We start from the raw sequence: 13,592 nt of genomic DNA on the forward strand, positions 1-13,592 counted from the left end.
CAACTAATAAAAATAAATGGAAAAAAAAATAAATGTAGTGAAAGTCATTTTGTTCTAGTGACAAGGACATTTAAGCAATCACTTTTATTTCTGGCAATAGACAAAGATCAAGCTACTGACCAGAAGTGGCAAAAGTTTCTTGAATGAGGACTGTTTATTGGCAAACAGTGTAAATCCACACTCTCTCAACTCTGCTCTGTTTATGCTGGAAATGTAGATACTGTGGGATTCCCCTATACAAACAACTATTTCAGAATAAATCATAAAGAGAATTACCTGTGTTAGTCTTTTCCTAGAATTCTTCCTCAGGCATGATTTGTTTTGATTCAAGGGGATAGAAACCTTTGATACATCCCACAAAAGCAGTAGACATTTATTTCCTACTTACCCAGAAACAATTTTTGATTTATTACCAGGAGTCCAGGAAAACTACAACATTCTGTAAAATCTTCCTCAGTAGTCGCTTGTTTGTGTGTCAGGGCCTGGGGGATGGTCCTTCTACTTTTTAGCTGACAGTTTTGCTCAGCTTTGCAATAAAAATCTCCTGGGAGATTTAGCACTTTGGGCTGTGAATTAGAACTTAGCAAGTTCAAGGCTGGTTTTGACATCACGGTCCCATCTATTATCAAGAAGTATATTGTCCAGAAGTACGCTCTCCAAAATTTTTCCTTGGACACACCAATTTGCAAAAAACACTTTGAACATGTATCTTCAATAATAATTTCTATTTTTGATTTCTAAATTATATTTTGTACTTCTACATTAACATATTATAAAATATGCATAAGAAATACAAAGCATTTTAAATTAAAATAAGCATTTTGTAAGAATAATTTTAAACTTTTCTTCTCACATCTGATTTATGTTACACATGGCTAAGGGTGATGGATTCCCCCAGCTCTATAAGAGGAGACAGGACTGGAAACAAAACATTGCACACACTGTAATAGGTGTCTGGAAGGTAGGCAGATATAAGCAGGTGATGATCATTAAGTCAGGTTGTGAAGGATGAATGGTATTCCAGATAAAGAAATTCTAGACAGAAATAGCAGAAATAAAAGTGTGTAGGGTTGCAGAATCTTGCCAGGGTGAAGTCAGCTGAGGGAGACAGGGGGTCAGTTATATCTGAATGACAGTGCTTAAAGGAGAGAGAATGAAGAATAGAGGTCCGCAAAGGAACATAGAACCATGTTAAATGGGACCTTGAATGCCATTCCAAGGAGGAATTTTACCTTGTGGAAGAGATAAGGTCAAAGGCTGCTCTGGGGGTTAGGCGGAAGGTAAGTTGGAGGAGGAGACACTAATGGGGTATATTATTAGTAGAGGCCTTACAAATCACTATGAAAAGAAGAGAAGGGAAAAACAAAGGAGAAAAGGAAAGATATACCCATTTGAATGCAGAGTTCCAAAGAACAGCAAGGAGAGATAAGAAAGCCTTCCTCAGCGATCAGTGCAAAGAAATAGAGGAAAACAACAGAATGGGAAAGACTGGAGATCTCTTCAAGAAAGTTAAGATACCAAGGGAACATTTCATGCAAAGATGGGCTCAATAAAGGACAGAAATGTTATGGACCTAACAGAGGTAGAAGATATTAAGAAGAGGAGGCAAGAATACACAGAAGAACTGTGCAAAAAAGATCTTCACAACCCAGATAATCACGATGGTGTGATCACTCACCTAGAGCCAGACATCCTGGAATGTGAAGTCAAGTGGGCCTTAGGAAGCATCAAACAAAGCTAATGGAGGTGATAGAATTCCAGCTGAGCTATTTCAAATCCTCAAAGATGATGCTGTGAAAGTGCTACACTCAATATGCCGGTGAATTTGGAAAACTCAGTGGTCGCCACAGGACTGGAAAAGGTCAGTTTTCGTTCCAATCCCAAAGAAAGGCAACGCCAAAGAAAGCTCAAACTACTGCACAATTGTACTCATCTCACATGCTAGTAAAGTAATGCTCAAAATTCTCCAAGCCAGGCTTTAGCAATACATGAAGCGTGAATTTCCAGATATTCAAGCTGGTTTTAGAAAAGGCAGAGGAACCAGAGATCAAATTGCCAACATCCGTTGGATCGTCAAAAAAGAGAGTTCCAGAAAAACATCTATTTCTGCTTTATTGACTATGCCAAAGCCTTTGACTGTGTGTATCATAATAAACTGTGGAAAATTCTGAAAGAGAAGGGAATACCAGACCACCTGACCTGCCTCTTGAGAAACCTATATGCAGGTCAGGAAGCAATGGTTAGAACTGGACATGGAACAACAGACTGGTTCCAAATAGGAAAAGGAGTATGTCAAGGCTGTATATTGTCACCCTGCTTATTTAATTTACATGCAGAGTACATCATGAGAAACACGGGACTGGATGAAGCACAAACTGGAATCAAGATGGCTGGGAGAAATATCAATAACTTCAGATACGCAGATGACACCACCCTTAGGGCAGAAAGTGAAGAAGAACTAAAGAGCCTCTTGATGAAAGTGAAAGAGGAGAGTGAAAAAGTTGGCTTAAGGCTCAACATTTAGAAAACTAAGATCATGGCATCTGGTCCCATCACTTCATGGCAAATAGATGGGGAAACAGTGGAAACAGTGGCAGACTTTATTTTCTTGGGCTCCAAAATCACTGCAGATGGTGATTGCAGCCATGAAATTAAAAGGCACTTACTCCTTGGAAGGAAAATTACGACCAACCTGGATAGCATATTAAAAAGCAGAGACATTACTTTGCCAACAAAGGTCCATGTAGTCAAGTAATTGTTTTTCCAGTAGTCTTGCATGGATGTGAGAGTTGGACTATAAAGAAAGCTGAGTGCTGAAGAATTAATGCTTTTGAACTGTGGTGTTGGAGAAGACTCTTGAGAGTCCCTTGGACCAGTTCATCCTAAAGGAGATTAGTCCTGGGTGTTCATTGGAAGGACTGATGTTGAAGCTGAAACTCCAATACTTTGGCCACCTGATGCGAAGAACTGACTCAATGGAAAAGACCCTGATGCTGGGAAAGATTGAGGGCAGGAGGATAAGGGGACAACAGAGGATGAGATGGATGGATGGCATCACCGACTCAATGGACTTGAGTTTGGGTGAGCTCTGGGAGTTTGTGATGAACAGGCAGGCCTGGTGTGCTGCAGTCCATGGGGTCGCAAAGAGTCAGACATGACTGAGCAACTGAATTGAACTAAGATAAGTCAGGGAAGAGATGACAGGGGTAGAAACCAAGGAGAATAGTAGTAGTGATGGAGGAGAGGCGATGGTTTGGAAAGTCTAAAATGGAGAAGTTAAGATTCTACAAGTTTGGAGTGGGGATAGAGCTTAGGGTGATAGATAAGTGTCTGGATATATTACAGAACCATTTTGAGGCCCTTCTGGGAATAAATGTTTGGTTCTGTGGAGAATTCCCTTGAGTAACAAAGTCAATCTCCTGTTTACAAACTTTTGTTAGCTTCTCACTTATAGTTTATTACTTTCATGACATTCATGATCTCTTACATTCTTTACCTCTCTCTGTATTCACATCTTTTTCCAAGTGACTGCTCAGTTCCTCCTAATAAAGAGGCTATTTTCTTACCTCTTGATTCTGACCTGTACCACCTGCATTGCCTTGCCCAGTAACTTGAGATGGGAGTGACAGTGCAGCCTGGGATGCCGTTCCCTGCTCACTTGTGCTCCTGCCATCATCGTAAAGAGGACTAGCCTAGGTGGTCCTTGGGTTAGGAGACCACCCCAGGTAAGGTGCTCCAGCCAAGCTCACTCTGGAGAGGAGCCTCTAGCTGACCTGCAAGCATAGGAGAGAGCATAGCAAAGATCAGCTGAGCACAGCCACAGTAACTGAACACAGCTTAGATCAGTTACTCCTACCTGACCTGTAACATGTGACGTATAACTGATCATTGCTTTAAGTCAATGAGATGTGGGGTGATTTGTTATGCAGCAATGCTGTTGTTTTCTGTCACTCAATCACGTCCCACTCTTTGCGACTCCATGGACTGCAGCACACTAGGCTTCCCTGCCCTTCACCATCTCCTGGAGCTTGCTCAAACTCATGTCCATTGTGTTGGTGATGCCATTCAACCATCGCTTCCTTTGTTGTCCCTTTCTCCTCCTGCCCTCAATCTTTCCCAGCATCAGGGCCTTTTCTAATGAGCCTGCTTTTCACATCAGGTGGCCAAAGTGTTGGAACTTATGCAGCAATAGCTTGCTGATATTTCATTGCTCCTTAGATAAAGCTTTTAACTCCTCACTATGACCTAAAATATCCTAATGGATATACCTCCTTTTGAACTTTATCTCTTACATGTTCTCCTTAGGGTCTTAAGCGCCAGCCACACTAGTCTTTCAATTCCCCAACATATCACATCCTCCCCGTGCCAGGGTTTTGTAGGTCCCTTTGTTTGAAGTACTTTCCAGCTTTTTCCGCCCTAGTCTGGTTCCCACAGTTAGTAGCTATTCATTGTCCCAAATACAGTTCAAAATTAGTTTCCTCAGGGAACTATTCTCTGATATTTATGCTAAAGTTAACATTTCCCAATCTTAACACTCTGTACCTTTTATTTATAACCTTTATCACAATTATAACTTAACGATTGCCTACACAGTTAGTTATAAGCTCTGTGAGGGTAAGGACTGTGCCCATCTTTGCTTTCTAAGACAGTCATTGGAGATAAAAATAAATAAAATGAAAGAGTGAATGAATGCATGAATGAATGCTACAATGGATAGAGGATTCCTGAAGTTCTGGTCCCTGATCTATGAAGTTCCTGAAATAATAAACTCAGGGACACATGTTCAGTTTTTTTGCCTCTGCTGAGGAGGAAAGGATACAGGGAATCTGCCTGAGTGGATACACCCGCCAAAGAAACTTCACAGCTGTCATAGTGTTTCCACCATCAAAACAGGGACTGAAGGAACCACAAGCAAAGAGAACCAGTGCCAGCTTCTGGGGGAACTGCAAGGATCAAATTTGGGTAAAGATTCTTACAATCTTCTCTGCCTGAACCTGCAGTTGCTTGTAGGCACAAAATGTTTTGCTCAAATAATTCCGCCCACAATTAACCAAATGAGTGCACTGGGGGTGCTGTGCTGTGCTGTATTTAACTCAGTCTATCAAATCCTATGTTTTGCTATGACTTCTCTTTCTCTCAGAATTGTTGCTGTCAGGTTATCGTTTTGAATAAAGAAACTTGCAATTTCTGAAAGCCTGAAAAGTTCTTTCAGTAGTTGGGTAACTATAGTGTCACTTTCTTCAATGCCAACAACGGGGGTTGCAGAGCAAGTGCTGGGCTGGGACCACCTCAGTTCATCCACTTTATTCATTTTGTCTTTCATTCTTTCTCTCAACAAGTATTTTTTAAAAATAATTTATTTATTTTAATTGAAGGCTAATTACTTTACAATATTGTAGTGTTTTTTTTTTTTTTTTGCCATACATTGATATGAATCAGCCATGGGTGCACATGTGCCCCTGTCTCATACATTGAACCTGGACCGGTGACCTGCTTCACATATGATAATATACACGTTTCAACTCTACCCTCTCAAATCATCCTACCCTCGCCTTCTACCACAGAGTCCAAAGACTGTTCTTTACATCTGTGTCTCTTTTGCTGTCTCACATATAGGGTCATCATTACCATCTTTCTAAATTTCATATATATACATTAGTATACTGTATTGGTGTTTTTCTGTCTGGCTTACTTCACTCTGTATAATAGGCTCCAGTTTCCTCCATCTCATTAGAACTGATTCAAATGTATTCTTTTTAATTGCTGAGTAATATTCCATTGTGTATATGTACTACAGCTTTCTTATCCATTTGTCTGCTGATGGGCATCTAGGTTGCTTCCATGTCCTGGCACTGTAAACAGTGCTGCAATGAACACTGGGGTGCACGTGTCTCTTTCAGATCTGGTTTCCTCAGTGTGTATGCCCAGCAGTGGGATTGCTGGGTCGTATCACAGTTCTATTTCCAGTTTTTAAAGGAATCTCTACACTAATCTCCATAGTGGCTGTACTAGTTTGCATTCCCACCAACTTTTTCTCTGCACCCTGTCCAGCATTTATTGTTTGTAGACTTTTTGATAGCAGCCATTCTGACTGGCATGAGATGGTACCTCATTGTGGTTTTGATTTGCATTTCTCTGATAATGAGTGATGTTGAGTATCTTTTCATGTGTTTGTTAGCCATCTGGATGTCTTCTTTGGAGAAATGTTTGTTTAATTCTTTGGCCCATTTTTTGATTGCATTGTTATTTTTCTGGAATTGAGCTGCAGGAGCTGCTTGTATATTTTTAGATTAATTCTTTGTCAGTTGCTTCATTTGCTATTATTTTCTCCCATTCTGAAGGCTGTCTTTTCACCTTGCTTATAGTTTCCTTTGTTGGGCAAAAGCTTTTAAGTTTAATGAGGTCCCATTTGTTTATTTTTGCTTTTATTTCCAAGCAAAAATAGGCAGGTGGGTCAGAGAGAATCCTGCTGTGATTTATGACAGAAAGTGTTTTGCCTATGTTTTCCTCTAGGAGTTTTATAGTTTCTTGTCTTACATTTATATCTTTAATCCATTTTGAGTTTATTTTTGTGTATTAGAAAGTTTATTTTGTGTATTTTTGGTATTAGAAAGTGTTCTAGTTTCATTGTTTTACAAGTGCTTGACCAGTTTTCCCAGCACCACTTGTTAAAGAGATTGTCTTTTCTCCATTGTATATTCTTACCTCCTTTGTCAGAGATAAGATGTCCATAGGTGTGTGGATTTATCTCTGGGTTTTCTATTTTGTCCCATTGACTATATTTCGGTCTTTGTGCCAGTACCATACTGTCTTGATGACTGTAGCTTTGTAGTATAGTCTGAAGTCAGGCAACTTGATTCCTCCAGTTCCATTCTTCTTTCTCAAGATTGTTTTGGCTATTCGAGGCTTTTTGTATTTCCATACAAATTGTGAAATTATTTGTCATAGTTCTCTGAAAAATACCATTGGTAGCTTGAAGGGGATTGCATTGAATCTATAGATTGCTTTGGATACTATACTCATTTTCACTATATTGATCTTTTTGATCCATGAACACGGTATATTTACCCATCAATTTGTGTCATCTTTGATTTCTTTCATCAGTGTTTTATAGTTTTCTATATATAGATCTTTTGTTTCTTTAGGTAGATTTATTCCTAAGTATTTTATTCTTTTCATTGCAATGGGGAATAAAATAGTTTCTTTAATTTTTCTTTCTGTTTTCTCATTGTTAGCATATAGGAATGCAAGGGATTTCTGTGTGTTAATTTTATATCCTGCAACTTTACTATATTCATTGATTAGCTCCAGTAATTTTCTGGTGGAGTCTTTAGGGTTTTCTATGTAAAGGATCTTGTCATCTGAAAACAGTGAGAGTTTTACTTCTTTTCCAATCTAGATCCCTTTTATTTCTTTTTCTTCTTTGATTGTTGTGGCTAAAACTTCCAAAACCGTGTTGAGTAGTAGTGGTGAGAGTGGGCACCCTTGTCTTATTCCTGACTTTAGGGGAAATGCTTTCAATTTTTCACCATTGAAGATAATGTTTGCTGAGGGTTTATCATATATGGCTTTTATTATGTTGAAGTATGTTCCTTCTATTCCTGCTTTCTGGAGGGTTTTAATCATAAATAGATGTTGAATTTTGTCAAAGGCTTTCTCTGCATCTATTGAGATATTCATATGGTTTTTATCTTTCAATTTGTTAATGTGGTGTATCACATTGACTGATTATATCACATTGATTGATTTGTGGATATTAAAGAATCCTTGCATCCCTGGGATAAAGCCCACTTGGTCATGATGTATGATCTTTTTAATATGTTGTTGGATTCTGTTTGCTAAAATTTTGTTAAGGATTTTTGTATCTATGTTCATCAGTGATATTGGCCTGTAGTTTTCTTTTTCTGTGGCATCTTTGTCTGGTTTTGGTATTAGGGTGATGGTGGTCTCACAGAATGAGTTTGGAAGTTTACCTTCCTCTGCAATTTTCTGGAAGAGTTTGAGTAGGATAGGTGTTAGCTTTCCTCTAACTTTTTGGTAGAATTCAGCTGTGAAGCCATCTGGTCCTGGGCTTATGTTTGCTGGAAGATTTCTGATTACATTTTCGATTTCTGTGCTTGTGATGGGTCTCTTAAGATTTTCTATTTCTTCCTGGTTCAGTTTTGGAAATTTATAGTTTTCTAAGAATTTGTCCATTTCATCCAAGTTGTCCATTTTATTGGCATAGAGTTGCTTGTAGTACTCTCTTATGATCTTTTCTATTTCTGTGTTGTCTGTTGTGATTTCTCCGTTTTCATTTCTAGTTTTGTTGATTTGATTCTTCTCCTTTTTTCTTTTTTCTTGATGAGTCTGGCTAATGGTTTGTCTATTGTATTTATCTTCTCAAAGAACCAGCTTTTAGCTTTGTTGATTTTTGCTATGGTCTCCTTTATTTCTTTTTTCAGTTATTTCTATCCTATTTTTTATGATTTCTTTCCTTCTACTAATCCTGGGGTTCTTCATTTATTCCTTTTCTAGTTGCTTTAGGTGTAGAGTTAGGTTATTTATTTGACTTTTCTCTGTTTCTTGAGGTAAGCTTGAATTGCTATGAACCTTCCCCTTAGCACTGCTTTTACTGAGTCCCATAGGTTTTTGGTTGTTGTGTTTTCATTTTTATTTGTTTCTATGCTTATTTTGATTTCTTCTGTGATTTGTTGGTTATTCAGAAGCATGTTGTTTATCCTCCATATGTTTGTATTTTTAATAGCTTTTTCCTGTTATTGACATCTAATCTCACCACATTGTGATCAGAAATGATGCTCGGAATGATTTCAATTTTTTTTTTTTTGAATTTACCAAGGCTATATTTATGGGCCAGGATGTGATCTATCCTGGAGAAGGTTCTGTGTGCACTTGAGAAAAAGGTGAAGTTCATTGTTTCGGGGTGAAATGTCCTATAGATATCAATGAGGTCTAACTGGTCCATTGTATCATTTAAAGTTTGTGTTTCCTTGCTAATTTTCTGTTTAGTTGATCTATCCATAGGTGTGAGAAGTCTCCCACTATTATTGTGGTACTGTTAATTTCCCCTTTCATACTTGTTAGCATTTGCCTTACATATTACGGTGCTCTTATGTTGGGTGCATATATATTTATAATTATTATATCTTCTTCTTGGATTGACCCTTTGATCATTATGTAGTGTCCATCTTTGTCTCTTTTCATGACCTTTATTTCAAAGTCTGTTTTATCTGATATGAGTATTGCTACTCCTGCTTTCTTTTGGTCTCCATTTGTGTGAAATATCTTCACTTTCAGTCTGTATGGTCCCTTGTTTTGAGATGGGTCTTTTGTAGGCAGCATATATAGGGGTCTTGTTTTTGTATCCATTCAGCCAGTCCTTGTCTTTTGGTTGGGGCATTCAACCCATTTACATTTAAGGCAATTATTGATAAGTATGATCCCATTGCCATTTACTTTGGTGTTTTGGGTTGAGTTTATAAACCTTTTCTGTGTTTCCTGTCTAGAGAAAATCTTTAGCATTTGTTGGAGAGCTGGTTTGGTGGTGCTCAGCTTTTGCTTTTGCTTGTCTGTAAAGCTTTTGATTTCTCCTTCATATTTGAATGAGATCCTTGCTGGGTACAGTAATCTCGTTTGTAGGTTTTCTCTTTCATCAGTTTAAGTATGTCTTGCTGTTCCCTTCTGGCCTGAAGAGTTTCCATTGAAAGATCAGTGGTTATCCTTATGGGAATCCTCTTGTGTATTATTTATTATTTTTCCCTTGCTGCTTTTAATATTTGTTCTTTGTGTTTGATCTTCATTAATTTGATTAATATGTGTCTTGGGGTGTTTTGCCTTGGGTTTATCCTGTTTGGGACTCTCTGGGTTTCTTGGACTTGGGTGGCTCTTTCCTTCTTTTAGGGAAGTTTTCAACTATTATCTCCTCAAGTATTTTTTCATGGTCTTTCTTTTTGTCTTCTTCTTCTGGGGCTCCTATGATTTGAATGTTGGGGTGTTTGACATTGTCCCAGAGGTCTCTGAGGTTGTTCTCATTTCTTATAATTCTTTTTTCTTTTTTCCTCTCTACTTCATTTATTTCCACCATTCTATCTTCCACCTCGCTTATCCTATCTTCTGCCTCAGTTATTCTACTGTTGGTTCCCTCCAGCGTGTTTTTGATCTCAGTTATTGCATTATTCATTATTGATTGACTCTTTTTTTATTTCTTCTGTGTCCTTGCTAAACATTTCTTGCATCTTCTCAATCCTTGTCTCCACACTATTTATCTGTAACTCCATTTTGTTTTCAAGATTTTGGATCATTTTTACTATCATTGTTCTGAATTCTTTTTCAAGTAGACTCCCTATCTCCTCCTCTTTTGTTTGGTTTGGTGGGCCTTTATCATGTTCCTTTACCTGCTGAGTATTTTTCTGCCTTTTCATCTTGTTTAGGTTGCTGTATTTGGGGTGGCCTTTCTGTATGCTGGAAGTTTGTGGTTCCTCTTTATTGTGGAGATTCCTCCCTGTGGGTGGGGTTGGACGAGAAGCTTGTCAAGGTTTCCTGGTTAGGGATGCTTGTGTTGGTGTTCTGGTGGGTGGAGCTGGATCTCTTCTCTCTGGAGTGCAATGAAGTGTCCAGTAGTGAGTTTTGAGTTGTCTATGGGTTTGGTGTGACTCTGGGCAGCCTGAATATTAATGCTCAGGGCTATGTGCCTGTGTTGCTGGAGAATTAGCATGATATGTCTTGCTCTGGAACTTTTTGGCTCTTAGGTTGAGCTTGGTTTCAGTGTAGATATGGAGGCTTTTGGATGAGCTATTGTTGATTAATGTTCCCTGGAGTCAGGAGTTTTCTGGTGTTCTCAAGTTTTGGATTTAAGCCTCCTGCCTCTGGTTTTCAGTCTTAATCTTACAGTAGCCTCAAAACTTCTTGAGGGTGCTAAAACATCCACTGATGATAAAACATCTAGGTTAATGGAGAAGAGATTCTCCATAGTGAGGGACACCCAGGGAGGTTTGCAGAGTACATGGAGAAGAGAAGAGGGAGGAGGAGATAGAGGTGACCAGGAGGAGAAGAGGGGAGTCAAAAGGAGAGAGACAGATCTAGTCAGTAATCAGTTCCCTAAGTGTCCTCTGCAGCCTGCAATGCCCAGAGATTCACAGCGCTGGGTAGAGAAGGGAAGGGGGAGGGAGGAGATAGAGGTGACCTGCGGGGGAAAGGGAGAGTCGAAAGGGGGAGAGGGCAATCAAGCCAGAAATCACACTCCTAAGTAAAAATGGACACTGAAGATTGGATTCTTAAAGGTACAAAATTGATAACAAATACCAAAAAGGAAAGATTAAAAATCTAGAGTAGAGGTTAGACTCTCAAAAATACAATATTAAAAAACAAAACAAAATCACAAAAATTATAAAAAGTATATATGAGATTCGCTTTAAAAATAGGGTCTTTTTTTTTTTTTTTGCAAGGTAATAGTAGGTTATAAAAATGAAAATTAAAGGAGTAATAAAGGACTTAAAAATAAAAAAGATTTAAAAATTAAAAAAATAGTAATAGTAAAATAGATCTAGGAATTTCTCTGGAGCTGTGTGGGCAGTGTGGGGTCAGTTTAGTGTCAGATAGTTCCTTGTTCCAGCTTATACTTCTTGAGGTCGATAGGCCCCTTCCAGTGTAGTTGGTGCTAACTGTAGGGTTTTAATCTGTTGCACCTCTCACTTCCAAAGCGGTTCCCTCTGTTCATTTTGGCTTCTTCTGTTTGCAGGTCTCTTCAGTGTCTAATTTCCGCCCTGACACAGGGGGCAAAGGTGGTCACCTATTCAGGCTCGCTTGTTCAGCTGTGCTGTGGGGAGGGAGGAACACTGCAAATCTCACTGGTGTGTGTGGGAAGTGCTCGCAGTGTCTCAGCCACACTGGGTTTGCCCCCGCTCACGGCCTGTGTGCTTTCCCAGTCTACACTGCTCAGGCTCCAGGTGGCTCTGCAAGGGAACTATCTAAAGTTGCAAGCATTTCCCAGGTTTAAGCCGCTCAGGTTCAGGTTCTCGGGTACTCCACAAAGTCACAGACTCAGTAGGGCCTGCGTTTTGTGCCCTTCCCAGGTCTGAGCAGCTCAGGCAACCAGGTGCTTGGTGAGCGCACTCTCCCCGGGTGGGTGGTGCGTCTTATCACCTCCCTGGTCCCAGCCGCTGGGTTTCCCGGGTGCGCCATGGGAGCACCGTCTCAGGTGTGCCGCGTGTCTCCTCTGGGGAGCTGACCTCTAGCTGTGACCCTCCTGGCAGATGTCAACCGGCCAGGATCCCAGGAAGACTTGGTTAGTAACTGGGAGCCTGCTCGCAGTTTGGTAGAGGGTGCCTCTCTGGGGCGAGATTGCCCCTCTCTGGCTCTGGCTGCCTCCCGCCTGCCTCCCTGCCTCTGGCGATGGATGGGCCGGTCTGCAGCCGGCTAGCTCTCCTCTGGTATTCACTCAGTCCTTTGTTCTGTGAGCCAGCCGGCAGCGCCTTAGGTTAGAGATTTTCACGGGAAATTTCTCAATCTCTCTCTCTCTTTTTTTCTTTTCTCTCTCTCTGGCTAGCCCACAGTTTGGGTTGCTATCTCACGTTGGCTCCCTCAGATTGCCCTCAGGGCATTCAGGCTTGATCCTTACCCTAAGGAATGCAGCCCACGACTCCCTGTTCAGCCCCCACTTGCTGGTGGCAGACACGAGCGTCCGGGCTACTTCTCCACTGGGAGTTGTGGTTAGGCGTGTAATCTGTGGGTTTTGTTTACTTTTTCCTCCCCGTTATGTTGCCTTCCGAGTTTCCAAAATTCCCCATAGACCTGCCAGTGAGAGGGTTTCCTGGTGTGTGGAAACTTCTCCTCCTTCACGACTCCCTCCCTGGGACAGGTCTCTGTCCCTAACTCTTTTGTCTCTCTTTTTATCTTTTATATTTTCCCCTACCTCCTTTTGAAGACAATGGGCTGCCTTTCTGGGTGCCCGGTGTCCTCCACCAGTGTTCACAAGTTGATTTGTGGCATTTGCTCAGTGTTCAAATGATCTTTCAATGAATGTGGGGGAGAAAGTGGCCTCCCCGTCCTATTCCTCTGCCATCTTAGGACCGCCCCCTCTCTCAACAAGTATTGACCAAGTGAGTGATTTGTGTTAGGGACCAAGTGCTTGATTTTGTTAGGGAACATATAAAGTGGGTACATAAATACTAAACTTCCAGGGGCTTGTGAAAAGAACATGAAATTAGCAACCTGAAATCTCCTGGTTATTTACTAGGCTTTCAAAATTCCCTTCCATGACCCCAAAACCCTCTGTTTTCCAGCCCCTTCTAACCTCTCAGAACTGATTTTCTAGCGTTCTCTCCCTTCTACCCTCTCTATTTTAAAGACGCCTTTCTGATGTTCAAATATGCCAAGCTTGTGTGATTTCTGTTCTCTTTGTCTGGGACACACACACCCAAGTAGAGGTATCTCTTGGCATTGAGGTTCAGCTCAAATGTCCCCTTCTCAGAGAGGCATCATCTGAATGTTCCAGACTCACCCACAACCATTCTGTCACAACACATCTTTTGTTTCTTATCTCTATTTATCACTGATGAAATAATCTTATTTTCTTTATTTGTTGACTTTCTATT

Source organism: Dama dama, chromosome 12 (assembly GCF_033118175.1).
Source record: "Dama dama isolate Ldn47 chromosome 12, ASM3311817v1, whole genome shotgun sequence".
Taxonomy (NCBI): domain Eukaryota; kingdom Metazoa; phylum Chordata; class Mammalia; order Artiodactyla; family Cervidae; genus Dama; species Dama dama.